The sequence below is a fragment of the Mytilus trossulus genome, unplaced genomic scaffold (genome assembly GCF_036588685.1).
Source record: "Mytilus trossulus isolate FHL-02 unplaced genomic scaffold, PNRI_Mtr1.1.1.hap1 h1tg000024l__unscaffolded, whole genome shotgun sequence".
NCBI classification, from domain to species: Eukaryota; Metazoa; Mollusca; class Bivalvia; order Mytilida; family Mytilidae; genus Mytilus; species Mytilus trossulus.
The window spans coordinates 670,668-687,965 of record NW_026963290.1 but is presented as its reverse complement, the minus strand read 5'-3'; positions in this window follow the sequence as shown (position 1 = coordinate 687,965).

Below are 17,298 nucleotides of genomic sequence, written 5' to 3'. Positions count from 1 at the left end.
TTATAGTTCGTTCTTTTGTTGTACTGTTATACCACTGTCCCAAGTCAGGAGCCTGTAAGTCAGTGGTTGTCGCTTGTTTATGTGTTACATATTTGTTTTCGTTAATTTTTTTTTTATTTTTTTTAAATTTAAATTAGGCCTTTAGTTTTCTCGTTTGAAGTGTTTAACATTGTCTTATCAGGGCCTTTTATAGCTGACTATGCGGTATGGGCTTTGCTCATTGTGTTGAATGCCGTACGGTGACCTATAGTTGTTAATGTTTGTGTCATTTTGGTCTTTTGTGGATAGTTGTCTCATTGGCAATCATGCCACATCTTCTTTTTTATAGGTATCAATTGTGAAACAATATTGCTCTCCTCCAGACATTTTAGTTTTCACAATTACGAGACGTGCCAGTATCAATTTACGTAAAGCAACCAACAATCAATCAATATATTCAAGTTTTCATTGTTGAGAGTGGAAAAATAACTTATGGTAAGAGATTCTGTATGTCTATGGAAATGTTTCTTTTTTACTAAAATCTGAAAACCACCGTTATTAGCAGATCCAGGTCTTTTATAAACGAGGAGGAGGATTATTCCATATTACAGAAAAATATCAGCCATTTGTCAGCAGAACTTGTGTTACAATAGAATTTAACTTTTCAGAACTTTAAAATAAAAATATTGAAAAAAGGTAATGTAGTTTGCTTCAAAATTGTGAACATTAACATTGACAGAAGTACATGTACAATATTTGTTTCATTATACCTACTTTAAGATACAGTGGCGGATCCCAGGGGTCTGGGGATTGGAACCCCATCGTTTTATGGAAGATTAATGCATTTGAATAGGAACATATAGTTGAACCCCCCTTTATCCTGGGTTGAGATTACCTCCGTCCCAATATTAAATTGGCTGGATTGAGATAATCAATTTAATCGCATTATTTACTTCCATAAAAACTTATGATATTATCTGAATTTACAGTCATGACGTAGCTTGTCAACCTCTCACTTACTTTAAATACTTAACCTGTAAATACCAATATAAAGAGATGCGGTATGAAGGGCAATGAGATAACAGTCTAGAAACTTTCAACCATAGTCCAAGTATCTGTTACCAGTTAAATTATAAGTCACTTTACAGACATCAATAATGCATATGTTTCATTGTTTTAATAATATATAAATAAGGAAATAACAGAGTGAGAAAAAAAAGGACTAAGTCAATGGAGTGTATGTAAAGTGTTCCCTTACTAATCCTTTGAGGAGCTGCTGTATATCTAGAAAAAAGGATGTTGAGGACTTGGCCTAACAAAGCCTTTTTAGACACTACATAATGGCCAACGGCAATCTGCCCTATTTGCTCCAACCAATAATGAGTATTCAAATTAATACCAAGTGTGGTAATTAAACCCATGTATGTTTATTTACGTTTATCTATGTACATACATTGTGCATGTATATGAAATATATCAAATACAAAACAATGCTGTAATGAAAATATTGTAATTTTGACAACATCATTACAACCTTTATATTTAAGGACCTAGTAAAGCAAGTCCCTGGACCTAGCTAGACATATTTCTTACGCAAGGTGTATTATATAACTCTTGAAAATATAATACGATAATCATGTAGATTTAGCTTTCGTACATAAAAGGTGTGTATGTTTTGAAGGATTTATTTCAACGAACTCTTTACCTATGGCATTTTTGGAGGTATCATATAAGCGAGGTACATGATTTGTTCATCTTACGACTTCTAAAATAAATCAGTAGAAATTTAATATTAATGCACAATGCTTGTTCATATACATTATGTACTTATATGTCAAGAGTGGAGCAGTAATATCAAGCAAAAGTTATTTCATAGGCAGTAACGTTGGCAAAACTAGGAGTGTTAAGCTGTGTAATGTCACAGATAGTAACAATAACCTTCGACATAATACTTATTTTATGACGTCTCAAATAAAGGCAATGATTTTATAATCCTGTGTTCAATTGTCATAAATCGATTTAACTGAACAGATCCTGTTTACAAACCAAAAACCGACCGAAACAAATCAACCATAAGAGGAACACAACGGAACGACAGAAACACTGTACATATGAAACAATAACCTTATACACAGTGGAGATACTATTCTGTACGCTATCCGGAAGTCGCGATTTTCGAAGCGAGAACTTTTTGGATCACATTTTAAATGTGTTGGATATACTGAATTAAACGGCAAGCTGTTCATCTGTACATTGCTTAATGATTAATTCAGCTGACATTGATATTCACAAATGGTTTATAATTAAATTCAACACATTCATTATTCGTATCTTTGCCTTAATTAAGAGATTTTCAAGTGCATCACTAAGGAAAATCAGTCGGTGAACCTAAAAACAATCTTTTTACCCCCTTAGTGTACAAATTAACGTAAAAACTAGACTTGATTAACTAAATAAAGTATATTTTATGTGGTGGTACAAGTTTCAGCCAGATCTTTGAAGCCAGAAATAAGAAAATTACACTTGTTTGAATTTTTCACTGTACGATCAGTCTCGCTTGCAGATTTTGAAACTGTATGAACAGTCTTTATTTCACTGTATTCTAGTTGTGATTTCAAGTTATTTAGTATACGATACATTAGAAGATGGCATTTTTTCTAAATAACACAAATGTATTTCAATAAATTCACATCCTGAAAACTTAAATCAAACATGTTTTAACTTGATACGTTGTATATACTTGACTTACTACACTAAGTATAAGGATGTTTGAATGTTGATAAAATAAGAGGAAGGTTTGTTGTTTATATAAGTTTCAGAAATGTCCTCCGTTATTCTTAAAATTGTACAAGCGCACATATTTAATTGTTATATAAAAATGCATGTATTTACAAACATTCGAGGCCGTACTGTAGCCTATAATTGATCACAGTTCCTTTACTTTGTTTTGGATGTAGATCTGTCTCTTTCACACTCAATTGTACACCACAATTGTAAAAAACTGAAAGTATGATAATTTCAAAAAAAATAAATAGACCCTTTCATCCTCCATTAAATATGAACACCCAAGAGTTACAAACAGTAAGTAAACACAAACATCTAGGTGTCCTCTTTTCTAATAACGGATCCTGGAACGATCATATTGAATATATAGTTTCTAAATCTTACAAAAGAATAAATATAATGAGAAAAATGAAAAATGTCCTTGATAGATTTACACTTGAAAAAATTTATATATCATTTGTTCGCCCAATTCTTGAATATGCCGATGTCGTTTGGGACTCTCAAAATCAGAATTTGATTGCTAAACTTGAAAGTATTCAGCTTGACGCAGCGCGTATCGTCACGGGGGGTACTAAACTTACCAGTATAAACAATTTATATGTTGAAACTCGATGGGAAAAATTATCTGAAAGACGACGCAATCACAGACTAACTCAGTATCACAAAATTTTGAATAATAAAACTCCAGAGTATTTAAGAGACTTATTACCTGATTCAGTAGGCAGTAGGCATGATCATAATACAAGACAGAGAAATAATATTTCACAAATCAACACACGGACCCGTTTATATTCTGAATATTTCATCCCTGCAACAACAAAACTATGGAACACTCTTAACTTAAACATAAGAAAATGTGAATCTCTATCATTATTCAAAAAACAAATTAGTACCCAAAATAGTAAGATCCCAGCGTATTATTATATAGGACATCGTTTTGGTCAAATTCTTCATGCTCGCTTAAGAATGGATTCAAGTTCATTGAATTCTCACCTTTTCCTTCGTAACTTAGTAGACTCTCCAAATTGTCGTTGTGGTGATGTAGAAACAAATTCTCACTTCCTGTTATCTTGCCCTTTATATACTAATTTAAGACAAGAACTATTAGATTCTGTTTCAGTTCTTCCTGTCCAAGTTAACACAACAACTTTGCTTTTTGGATCAACGGTACTCTCAGATGAGCAAAATAGTCTTTTATTTAGTTTGGTGCAGAAATATATAATTAAAAGTAAACGTTTTAACCCTTGATGTTAATGCTTCGTTACTCATTAGGAACCAAAGCATTTCACACTGTATACAGTACAATAATTCATGTTTATTTTTATTTATTTTTATTTTTTTCTCAATAATTTTTTTTTCCTTCTTATTCTTCTTTCACCTTTTTCATATTCATATATTTATTACAGAGCATGCCAGTTATATATTTTATGTATTGTTCAATAAGTGTATTATTTTTGTAAAGGAGACAGATTTGTAAAAGCAAATTGCTTGTTTCTGAATCCTGAATATATTTGTATTATATCGTATCATGATGAATTTATCTGAATAAATATTGTTTAAACTAATTGTACACCACTTTGTAAATCGGGGATTTATAGTGATAATGAAGTCCGTCTCTCAGTTCGTCCGTTGGACCGGTACAATATGTTTCGCCGGTTTTGTAAGCGCATCTCCTCATAAACCACTTAATATACATAGGGTTTTCTAGACATTTTTAAATGGAGAGGGGGTCCAATCCAGGAGAAAAGAGGATTCCAAATATATGTTCCCATACAAAAGCATTGATAGTCAAAAAAGGGTTTCAAACCGCCGGATCCCATTTTTTTTAATCCTTCACTGGTATAACTATTCTCGGATTCCGTATCATAAATGATGATAAAAGAAAGAAGATGCAGTATGATTGCCAATGATACAACCGTCCACAAGAGACCAAAATGACACAGACATTAACAAATATAGGTCACCGTAAGGTCTTCAACAATGAGTAAAGACAATACCACAAAGTCAGCTATAAAAGGCCCCGAAATGTCAATGTAAACCAATTCAATCGAGAAAATTCACGGCCTTATTTATATAAAAAAAGGAATGTATTTCGAATTTTATTAAAAATCTTTTATGTTTTTTTTTTATATAAGATACAGACTTGAACATTGCATTATATGGGGCACCCATCGGGTATTTCCAACACCTCCAAAACCAATTATTACAGTTTTCTAAAATTGCTCCATTTTAATCAATTTATGTATTATGAATCTTATATTTCGATTTTTTGGTAAAAATATTTTTGAAGTTTCTATACTTTGCCATAGCCTTATATTGGGCGTACCTATTTTATCTCCACTTGCTTCAGACACTTGTCATAATTTGATGAATCTTTTTCAGATTCCTTATCATTTAATTCAATTGTGCACCTCTTATTTTGATTTTTCGAAAATTCAGCAGTTTTCTATTTCCATGATAAGGACTTTTCCACTAACCATTTACTATACGCAACTTTCAAATACTTGCCATATATTAATAAAACTTTCTCAGATTCTTTTTTAAATGATGCCCCTGAGCACCTATAATCTAGTTTTTTTTGTGGTTTATTTTTTTTCCAAAATATGGACTTTAGAAGTGGCGGGGTATCATTTCTTTAATTCTTTCCTCAATACCTCAAGTTTTTAAACAAAGCTTTCTCTATCTATTATTTTGTAATTTTAAAAGAGACAAGCTTGATTTATGTTATCATAATCAACGGTAGACGGTGTAAATAGCCTTAAAAAATGTAAAGCTAAACATATAGCTGCAACGACACACTAATACAAAGTCAACAAGCGAATTATGTATTGCTTTTCAGGCATTTGATTTTAAATAAGACTGACGGAACAAAAATATAATTATTTTGCCGTCTACAAAAATCATCAGAAATATATTTGTATTGTCTGATTATGGAAATTACACGATGTAGTTCCATGGACAGTTCATAATATCACATAGACACTTATATACCTTCAAATTGCAGTTGTTTTTTTACTTCAAAATCACGACTGGTCATACAGACAAGAAATCAGAAATCGCTTCTAGAATACAGTCAATTTTAGACTGATCGTTCAGTAATTTATTTTGTGATCCTTAAGGAAAGCACATTTTGTATGGGAAATACGAACATTAAATACGGTAAGAATATTTAAACAGTATATATTTAACTGTAAACTGATGCAAATATTTGTAATAAAAGATTATTTGCTTTGTACTACGAGAGCAAAATTGTCCATCAATTTCACTTTTTTCTATGAAGTTGGTGTGATGCACACGTATATTTATTATTCTAATGCATGTTTTTGCTACAGTAACTCATAGTTATGATGATATACAAACATTGAAGATAATCAAAGCACTTTATAGATATAGGAGTAAACAAATGATGAGAAAAAGCACCGTAAGCAAAACCGTTCTGTTAGCCAGTTGGAAATCCTCGCTTCGAAAATCGCAACTTCCGGATAGCGTACAGAATAGTATCTTCACTGTGTTATATAAAGACTACCAAAAATAACATATACTATTTGAAACATTCGATTTTCAAATAATTTCTTTCATTTTTACCTGTCTGTTCAGTAAGATAGATTTTCCCGATGCTCAAGAAATAACCAACGAAAGACCTGAGCTTATATAACATAAATAAAACTTATATAAGATATTAAAAAAACCGAAATGAAATAGAAGAACAAAAACAACAAAATTTAAAGCATTGTGAAACATAACTTAGAAAACATTACATTATACTTTTTTCAAAGAGAAAAAAAAGATGTCGCGATAAAACAAGCCTACTCAGATTCAACTCATTTCGAAAAAAAAGAGTTGAATCTGGATTCGATGCTTCTTGAGAAAATTTAAATAGTATCTTAATGAATATTGTTGTCGTAACTTATATTTTTTCAAAATATTTATCTTACGTACATATGTCAAGTTTAAAGAAAGTTGGTATCCGGCAATTTTTGTTTTCTGACACAACATACAATTTTTTATTTCTTCATATTTGATGACAGATTAATGAAATACAAATAGATAAGTAATTAGAAGCTCTAATGTTTTTACCTTCAGTTTAATGTTATTTTTACATGAGCCCATACAAGAAAGTTATATAGTAAAATAGGAAAAAATAAATATTTAGCTTGAGATTCATATATAGATATAGGAAGATGTGATGTGAGTGCCAATGAGACAACTCTCCATCCAAATAACAATTTAAAAATTAAACATGCTTATCATGACAATTTACCTTTGCAACCATTTAACGGACAGACAAATAAGATATACATAAATTCTACCACTATATCGAGTGTAATACGATATTTATCTACTCGAGATATAAAAAGAAAACATGGTGTCACCGAACTTGTTTTCTTGCTACAAGTAAATATAAAAAATTTCCCTATTAGCCCAGTATAAATTTTGTACCGAAAGAGTTATCTCCCCTTAAATGGCTCATTTGAAAAAAATGATTTTAAAACCAAAGAAAATGGTATTTGTTAAAATATTTTGTATAATATAATTAATTAACAAGTTTTCTTTAAATAGAAAAAACTTGTAACAATTGAATTGCAAATCTGTCTCCAAATTTGCAGATTTAGGCAAATAAATAGACCGATTTTGTACTGTGATTGTACAATCCAAGATGGCGGTATACCATCAATCTACCTTAAAGAAACAGATTTGAAGATGATTATTTTTAGAAAAAAGGGTGAACGAGCGAATATTGATATAATTTCACATTGAACAGGAATTGTTTTATACATTGGCTAAAGGTATGGGGAAGGTTGGAATTAAAAAAGGTGCGGGAATTTCTCGCTTCATTGAAGACCCATTTGTGGCCTTCGGCTATTATCTGTTCTTTGGTCGGGTTGTTGTCCCTTTGGCACTGTACCTATTTCTCTTCTCAATTTTATTTTCATTGGGTTTTTTAAAATTGTTTTACTTATTTGATAGCGAAAAACGATCAATAATAATTCAAAATACTGTTCCTCTGTTTTGTTGACAGGTGAACCACTGGACATTTACTATTTTATGCTGTTTGCTCTTCTTTCATTGTATACTACTTGATATTCAATCCATATGCCACCTGTCACTCCGTAATAAAATTTCTTTCTAAAATTGTCTAAACAACAAAAATAACGAATTCCTAAACAAATTCTAAACGGAAAGTCCCTAAGTAAATGGCAAAATCAAAGGCTGTAAAAAGTGGTGGACTAAACCTCGTTTTATAGCTAGCTAAACCTTTCACTAGAATGACTTTCACAATTCACAACGATACAAACAAAGACATAATAGGTAAAATGTCAACAATAGGGGTACAGCAGTAGACATTGCGTTGTTGCCTTACTTAATTATAAATACAACCAAATATTTCAAAAACAAAAATCCATATAGACAAAGCATATTAGCAATTCGAAAGTCAAGAATACACATATTTACCATCACAACGACGGGATGTCTAAGAACAGAGCCACGTTAAACGGATATTACCAAAAATTTACTAAATCAATACAAGTAATAATTTACAAATAATACTATAAGATGTTCAACGTCAGAACCTAAAACCTATACTTCATGACCATCGTGTATTATTTGTAAAGTTGATACAGAACATTTATCATCATATAGTCTTTGTACCTTCTAAAAAACTTCTATAAAAAAAGTAAGACGTTCTTTTACACACCCTGGCTTGCACACGTTCTGCTGACACACCGGTGACGTTTTACAAAGTCTGAGTAGCAGCTGTAAGCTCTTGAATATCTAATGAGTTTGGAAAATGTATTTAACCTCGCCACATTTTTGCGCCTGACCCAAATCAGGAGCCCCTTGCCTCTGTTCGTTTTGTATTTTTTAAAATTTAAATTTCTTATGTACAATTTAGAGTTTTGTATGGCGTTTATTATCACTGAACTAGTATATATATTTGTTTAGGGCCAGCTGAAGGACGCCACAGGGTGCGGGAATTTTTCGCTGCATTGAAGACCTATTGGTGACCTTCTGCTGTTGTCTGTTCTTCTATGGTAGGGTTGCTGTCTCTTTGACACATTCCCCATTTCCATTTTCAATTCTATTTACATAAGCAGGTGGTATATAGCTACTATGATAAGGGAAATTGAAAATTTCAAAATCGAAATCGTCCTTTGTGATAGATTCTGGTACTGAGATGACCGTTTGGGTCAAATTCGAGGTAAATGTTCAAAAATGAGATAGAGGAAGCCGAATCTGTTGCCTCTTTTATTTCTAGTTCAAAATTCACTAACCCAAGTTTGATTAGATTATTTTGTTGTTCTAGCCATTTAGAACAATGGAACTTTTTATGCCTCTTTCATCGATATGTATCCTGTATTTTGTATTTGAGAAATATGACAATTCGTTTGTTTGTTTAATTTTGAGTGAACGATCATAGATTAGTAATTGTTTGTGTATGGTCCTGTGAAAATCCATCAATGATGATCACATGAGGTTCCGTCATAATTATACTTCAGCTGGCGAATGTTTTGTTTAATAATATTATTGGTTTTTTTTTATACACCCGTCAAAATGTTGACGGGACGTATTATGGAATACGAATGTCCGGCATCCGTCTGTCCGTATGTCCGTCCGTCCGTATGTCCGTCCGTCCGTATGTCCGTCTGTCCGTATGTCCGTCTGTCTGTCTGTCCGTCTGTCCGGCGTCAACATGTCGTGCAATAACTTGAGATCCGCTCATCCAAATTTCCTGAAACTTAATATAGTTGTTTCTTATGATGGTCAAGCGATCTGTTTTTGGTGATAATATGATTTAAACTTTTTGAATTTCGGGACTTTTAAAACTAAAACAGGGGTGTGTATGTTTCACATGTCGTTCCGTATATTAAACTTTTTTGAATTTCTGATTATATTGCTTTAAATTTCACACACTTCTTAATTATATTCATCCAAAGATCTTTATACTTTTAAGTGATGATTCAAAATTTCATTTTAGAATTATTGAGATTTTGTAAAAAAGGAGGGGATTCAAATGTCGCTCCATACTTCATAAACGATTCATGATTATTGCTTTAAACTTTACATACTGTTTAGTTATATTATTCTTCAGATCTGTATACCTTTTGGTGATGATTCAAGATTTTATGTTGGAGGTTTTTTTTGTAAAAAAGAGGGTTTCACATGTTGACTCGTATCTAAAAAAACCATTAATGACTGTTGCTTAAAATTTTACACACTTCCTAGTTATATTAACCTTAAGATCAGTGTATATTTCGGTGATGATTCCAAATTTTATTTTAGAGCTATTGAGTTTTTTGTAAAAATGTCACGCTGTATCTTAGAAACTATTTATGATTGTTGCATAAAACTTATCGCACAAGACGAATTGCGTATCAATCGCTCATGGAGCAGCTGTTTATTAGAAGTAAAAAAAACAACTTAGGTAGAATATGTTGTAAATACTTTAAGTATATTTTTGCATCATAAACTGAGACAAAAAAGTTTAGCAACAAAAATATGAAATTTCATTTCATTACCAAATTATAACATGATATAATTTTGATAATATATAATGGAATTATGACATGACAGAATCAAGATGAATGTTTAACACCCATATTCATAAGGATATTTTTTGTATGGAGCGCGGGAGGGTCAACATGCGGAAATGAGTATAGTGTTATTTAAAATCAATTTCCCGGCCATGCTCGATGTGCATCAATGAAGATTTGGAAGTCACACCAGCAGCTGCCCTTAGTCAAAGCACTACTCTTTTGGTCGGAAAAAACTTGTTACGTGTTGACGTAAAGCGAATGTAACGCTTCTCCCATGTCGATGGTTGTTTTTGGTTTGCGACATATCGACCCATCCTGTGCTGTTGCAATTTGTTGACATCTTTTTGTTAGTCGCTAAACTGTTGACTTATGCACATTAAATTGAACCACGACGTCAGCAACACTTATGCCGGCATCAACCATTACAAGAGCCTTGTCATTGTCGGAGAGGCTTGGTTGAAGCCCCATGCAATTTTTGTCAAATTTTTATGTGTTTTTTCACCAATGGCGTGTTTCTGAACGTTGGTGCCAAAAAAAATCGTTTTTAAAGTACAGGTACAGAAGCTAAAGCATTAATTACACGTGCAGAGTTGAAATGGCGCAAAATCTATCACCAGGAAAAAAGTACGACTGTTTAAAGTTACAGGTAAAACCAAAGATTATATCAATGACGTTTAATAAAGAAAAATCCAGAAACAACATAATTTTTTTTTTTAAAAGTGTTGCTAAACTTTTTTGGCTCAGTATACTTCTATTTGTATAACGCATTTGTATCAACATTTTGATGTACTCTTTCTTTTCCATCGGTAATTTTTCAATGATTACAGACAATACGATGACGATTCGAAAACATATCCATCGTCTTACACGCATTGCCTAATATCAATTATTAAAATTCCGACATTTTGAATTAAGATCGATACCATGCTACTAAACTGTTTTCTACATATTGCTTTACTCATCACTGACAAAAACATAAGTACTGAAAATTATTGAGAATTATATAAAACGCCCCACAATCATCAGGTGGTTATGAAAATGGGGAAAATAAAGAAAGGACCTAGTCGATACCTTTCATGCAAGCTGATACAAGAGCCTACAAACCGCTCAACGGTTATACTGATATCTCCGACATCTTATTTATTTCCAGGAGATGTATTTTTCAACTGGGCCTGTTTATTAAAAATAAAAGCTCATATAAATTGCAATTGCGAGGTGTCATAAATCTCAGAATTCAAATTGACCTTACTGAGAAAAAATTTTTATAAACAAATACATGCGGAAAACCAGTCAGTAAAGGTCATTATACAGAGTTCCAAAATATGTTGAAAATATATATAAATCAAGATGTATTGAATTTTAAAATTATTATTAATATAATTCCACCTTATGTAATAATGCTGTATTTTGATTGGATTAGAGACATGGTATTTTTTTTTACCAATTTCTTTGTATTGAGATTTTCTTTTCCCTGCCGGGGTATTTGTCATAATGCCCGCGTCACACTGTCCCGATTTTTACGCCGATTGCAACACGATTATGGAAATTTTTAAAATCGGGACTGATCGTATCCAGATCGGGCTATTCGTAGTGCAATCGTTAACCATCGTAGAACCATCGGCCACTTTTTCTAGCCTTCTGGGACAACTTCGGGAACGGTTCTAAATTTTTAAACATGTTAAAAAAATCCCCGAAGGTGCGTCCGATGTTGAGGGTTCGTATTGAGTTCGTATCACCATCCTCACCATCGTTATGTCACCGGGAACATCGTATTGCATTCGTGTTTCCATCGTTTCCATCGGGCAGTTTTGACATTACGATGTTTACACGAATGCATCACGAAGCTACCCGAAGGTCTTACGATCGTAACACGACTTCGTGAAGTCCTCATAATCCCGTCGCGTTGCCATCGAATAAAAGAACGAAGGCGACAAGATGGAACTACGACTGCAATAAATTCAGCGAAACGGAAGTTATTTTTTGCGCTAAAATACATTTAAAGTGCAATGCGCGATATGCACTGGTCAGTCTAATACGACAGTTAAGAAAGACGTTCACAAAACATGGAGCTTATATCATATGATTCTATCAGAACAAGAAAGGCGACAGCGTTGTTTCTATTAATTCAAGCGGAACAAGAAGAGCAGCTATTACAGGCTCAGGATTTACGTTTACAAGTAAATTATTATTTTTGTCAATTTTTCATATCAACATAATGAAAATCATAAACGCACCTCGTACACCAACACTGCAGATACACGTATATAGGGAAACCAACTTTTTCTTCATAATTCTGATTTTTTATGTATCGTCTGAGTTGTTGTCACACGAATGTTTACTCCATAACCATTTTGTTTTCTATATGTCATATTTTGCCGCATTTGTTGCTTTCCCCACATCCTTCCTTTTGTCTATATTGTTATGATATTCTCCTTGAAAGAGCTGTTTTTGAATAAAAGGGATCAACGAAACCATTACCTTACCTTTAAGAAAGATCGGTAAACATGGGCATAATTATGGGTGATTATTCAGACTAGTGCACACATTTTACAGTTCAAACAAGGCAATGCCGAGCGTGGCATACCGTCGTAAGTAACATATTGGGGAAAACTATGGACACTGTATTTGTATATGACACATGCAGAAATGTATAAATTGAATATGCATATTCGATACATAAACGATTTTTTTTAGAAATCAACCAAAACATTCAGTAGCTGGAAATACCTTTAATATTGTCCCTAGAACCAGCAGGTCAAAAAATGAGCAACCAATTTCCTGTGTATTATGCTATTTCAAGGAGAAAAAACACGTGTCCATCTGCATCACCTTGAACTTTGACCTTGAACCTTAAAAAATGTCAGATAATGACAAGGAAGATCAATATACTAAATGTGGTTAAAATCTTTTTAAGCATATTGGTTTTAGAGCGTCCACAAGGGTGATATTGCCTTGTATTACAACTGCCACTGTGATCTTGACTTTTGAACTTAATAGTCAATAGCACTTAAGATATTCTTAACGAGTAACACCGTACCAAGTTTTGAGCATTTTGGTTCTAGAGTGTCCATAACCATGTTATATACACGCAACTAACATGTAGTAGGCGAGGGGATAATAAACCAAGTTTTATAAGAATTAGACAAAAAAATTGATTTCCCGCCATGCATGTCAGATTTGTACAGAAACGATAATTATTTTCTCGAAATTCTGTTCTTATCATAAAAAAGTTCAGAACAGGTAAAACGCATTTTAGATCGGTTGTATACTTGTATTATATTGCATAAAACTTAAATGCATCGTAAGCTGTACATGACGTCTTGACATCGTATGGCCATCGCGCCATCATCGTAATCCATCGTGTAGCCTTCGTAATCCATCGTGTAGCGTTCGTGGTCCATCGTGTAGGCTTCGGCTGAGATTTGAAGCTTAAATACCCGTCTTCGGTTAACCTTCGTATGTCCATCTTTTGCTATTGTATATAATTTCAGCACCATCGTATAGACTTCGTTATTCATCGTCCTTGCTTCGGTAACATTTTGGTATATTAACCAGATCGGGACCAACTTCGTACGAACTTACAATTTTCGCATTCGGGTGTCCATCGTATATAAAAATCGGGACAGTGTGACGCGGGCATAATTAGGGAATTCCATGTGCCGGGATATTTGCTAGCAAATACCATGGCAGATGGGGAATACCCTAGCAAATACCATGGCAGAAGGGGAATACCATGGCAGAAGGGGAATACCATGTCTAAAAATAACTCAATGAATGGTTTCTATTCTAATATGACAAATTCATGGTCATTCAAAATATACGGTTCCAGATGAAATATTAAGGATAAAAAGCATCATTATTGAATGACGTAAACTTCGGCGAATCTGTACTTTTAATGACGTCATATTAAAATCAAACTCAACGAAAATGAATTGTCAACCGGTCACATACTACTGGAATCCACTTGTATTACGCTTCACTCAAACTGATGATGAATCCTATCGGCTCTGGAAATTTGTACCACTCAACCGGTATTTTTGGCAAATACCCCTTGTAAGCATGATATATTTGTATAATATTATACGTTTATAGAAGGATTCAAAATATCAACTTTATGTACTTGTCTCGAATTTGCTGATGTAGGGCCTACTATGAACTTATTTATTATAATTATATGATATATGAAGTTCTTTGCAAATAAACACATTACAAAAAAAAAAAAAAAAAAAAAAGATGTTTTGAATCATACGGTGTGTAGTTTCATAACAATGAATTATGAACCATACATTTTATTTTGAAAATTTTATTCACTTTGAATAATCTTCTTACGCATGACGTATGAAGTTAGATAAGTTTTACTTACTGAGTACTCATATCATGAACAGAATCTTGAAAAATCTACAGTGTATTCAAACCAAGCTTTGTAGTTCACTGTCAGTTCAGGTTTTAAAAAGTCTAAGTAATATTCTGGAAACGTCAAAATGTAAAAAATTATCGATATCACAAGCTAGTAAAAAAATCAACTAAATGTTATCATCGTAACAAGGACATCATTTGTAAATACATATCAACATGCAGACATCTTATACGTTAAGGTATTTCACATCCAATCGTTTTTGGTATTTTTCTTTACAAAGCAAAAAAATGTCGACATTCACTAGTTTACCTATGTTTGTAATATTATAGGAAAAAAAGAAAAGAAAAAGCCTGCCCCCTTTTTCTATTTTACACCCCCTAGAAGTACAGTATTAAGTATTATCAGTTACACCCTAAGAAATTATGATTTTTTTCATGAAAAATTCTTAGCAGTCAATCAAAATTAAATTCTTACTGTCTATAAATAAAGGCAACAGTAGTATACCGCTGTTCAAAAGTCGTAAATCTATGGACAAAAAAAAATCGGGGTAACAAACTAAAACTGAGGGAAACGAATTAGAACCGAATTCATAACAGTGTGGCTGTGGACATTGATTGGCGCACTTTAATGTCCCATTGACTGGGACAGATTAGGTGAACGTTCGTCTATAACGCCCATTAATCACGACGTCCTTAATATAGACATTTAAACGATGGGGTCACCAAAGGTTCTCAACTCCTATATAAAATAATTCGAAATACTAATCAGGAATTTGTGTTTTGATTTATATTGATTAATTAAACGTCCTTTACTTGTGTGTTTGTTATGTTTCGACAATCAATTTTCATAATATGATATCGCAAAGCCATGTTCTTTCAGAAAAAAAGAATGACTTACTGGCTTTTAAAGTTGCAATGCATGTATTGATTGATTATCTTTTTCGGATGTCAAAGCGATTTAACAATTCAATTTATGTCATCTTTTAACTTTTATCTGGTCTAATTTTCTTTTAGAACGTATGCATAATCCACTTTCAAAAGCAGGTGTGCAAATACAAAACATATAGACAAAATATACTTCTGCCCTGTCTTTTTCGTACTTGAAACTTATTGGATAGTAAGAAAGCTATTTGGATTAAACCTTGTGAAATTTGCATGCATTTACGTTATTGCATTGGCAACATGTATCATTTGGTGATATAGGAAACTTAAACTATTCTGCTATACTGCTACTATACTTGTGAAAAACATTTGGCAACAGAAACGCATTCATCTTATAAATTTATATTAAAATCGACCCAATTTACATAGCAATGGACGTCTTCGTGCATTTTGTGATTGCAAATAAAATATGTTTCGGACCTTTTGAGTATTTGGACAATACGCGCATGACCATACCCGTCATACGCGTACGGTCGGACCATACGTTTATGTTTGGACCATATGAGTATACGCGTATGGTCATGACATATGCGTAAGGTCCAAATACTCATATAGTCCGGAACACATACATGCTATTCTGTGCGTTGTCGGTCGTCTATTATTTTTTTCTTTCGTTGATGGATTTGACGTCTTTCTGTGAGTGATTATTTGTTCATGACTTTAAACTTACTTGCAAATAATTTAAAACCAAGACTTGAATTATAAAAATGTCCAGACAAACCATGATTTTTTTAAAAACATACAGCACATCCATTGAAGGCTTAAATTCGCCAGGTATTTAATTTCAACTTAGTGAGTTGACTATAAAGTAATGTTGTGGACCATTTTTCAATTTTCATGTGGTATCCTTTTTTTCTCTCTCGCACAACTCTCTCAAGACCTCTTGGAGATTTCATTCTATAAAGTGTGTATTTTGCTAATGGCCGAATGCCATACGGGGCCCAATAGCTTGCTTACGCCTGTTGGTCCCTGGAAAGAATTTGTCTGATTGTCTATCACACTACATATCTACATATTCTTATTTTAAAATGCACTTATATCTATGATAAAAATGAGAATTGAATTGTCATTGAGACAACAACCTAACCAAAGAGAAAAAAAAAAAGCCCAAGGCAACATGTAGATCTTTCGTATCAAGGGAATTGCAATAAATATATTTATTTCAGGTTAATACTATCAGGCCATACTCAAGTTATAAAATAGATCTTGTCGTCAACTTTTGCAACCAGCTTCTATGTTTCTATAATGCACCGTTCATCTTTTTTGGGCTTCGACTTTTCCATTGAACAGACAATTTTGTTTTCGACTATTTTAAAAAGATGCATTTTTTTACAAAATCATACAAGTAAGGAGTCTGTGGCCTTTGGTAGTCTTGTATGTTTATTAATTTTTGTTTATTTATTTGTTTAGGATTTAAGTATGACGTACATTTTCACTGAACTAGTACACTTTTTATAATAGTTTTTCGATGTCGCTCGAGCAAAAATAATCACGAATATAATGCCTACCCATTTTAAAACTACAATAAAGTATAGTTTGCATCAATTATTTCTTAAACCTACCATTTTCGTTGTCTGTGTTGGATTTGTGTGGCATTAAAAAAAAAGTATAAACTACACATTGCAACTTCTAACAAGAAAACAAGATTTATTGATTTTAAAAATGCGACCAAAATTAAAAATTCGATCGCAGCGGAAAA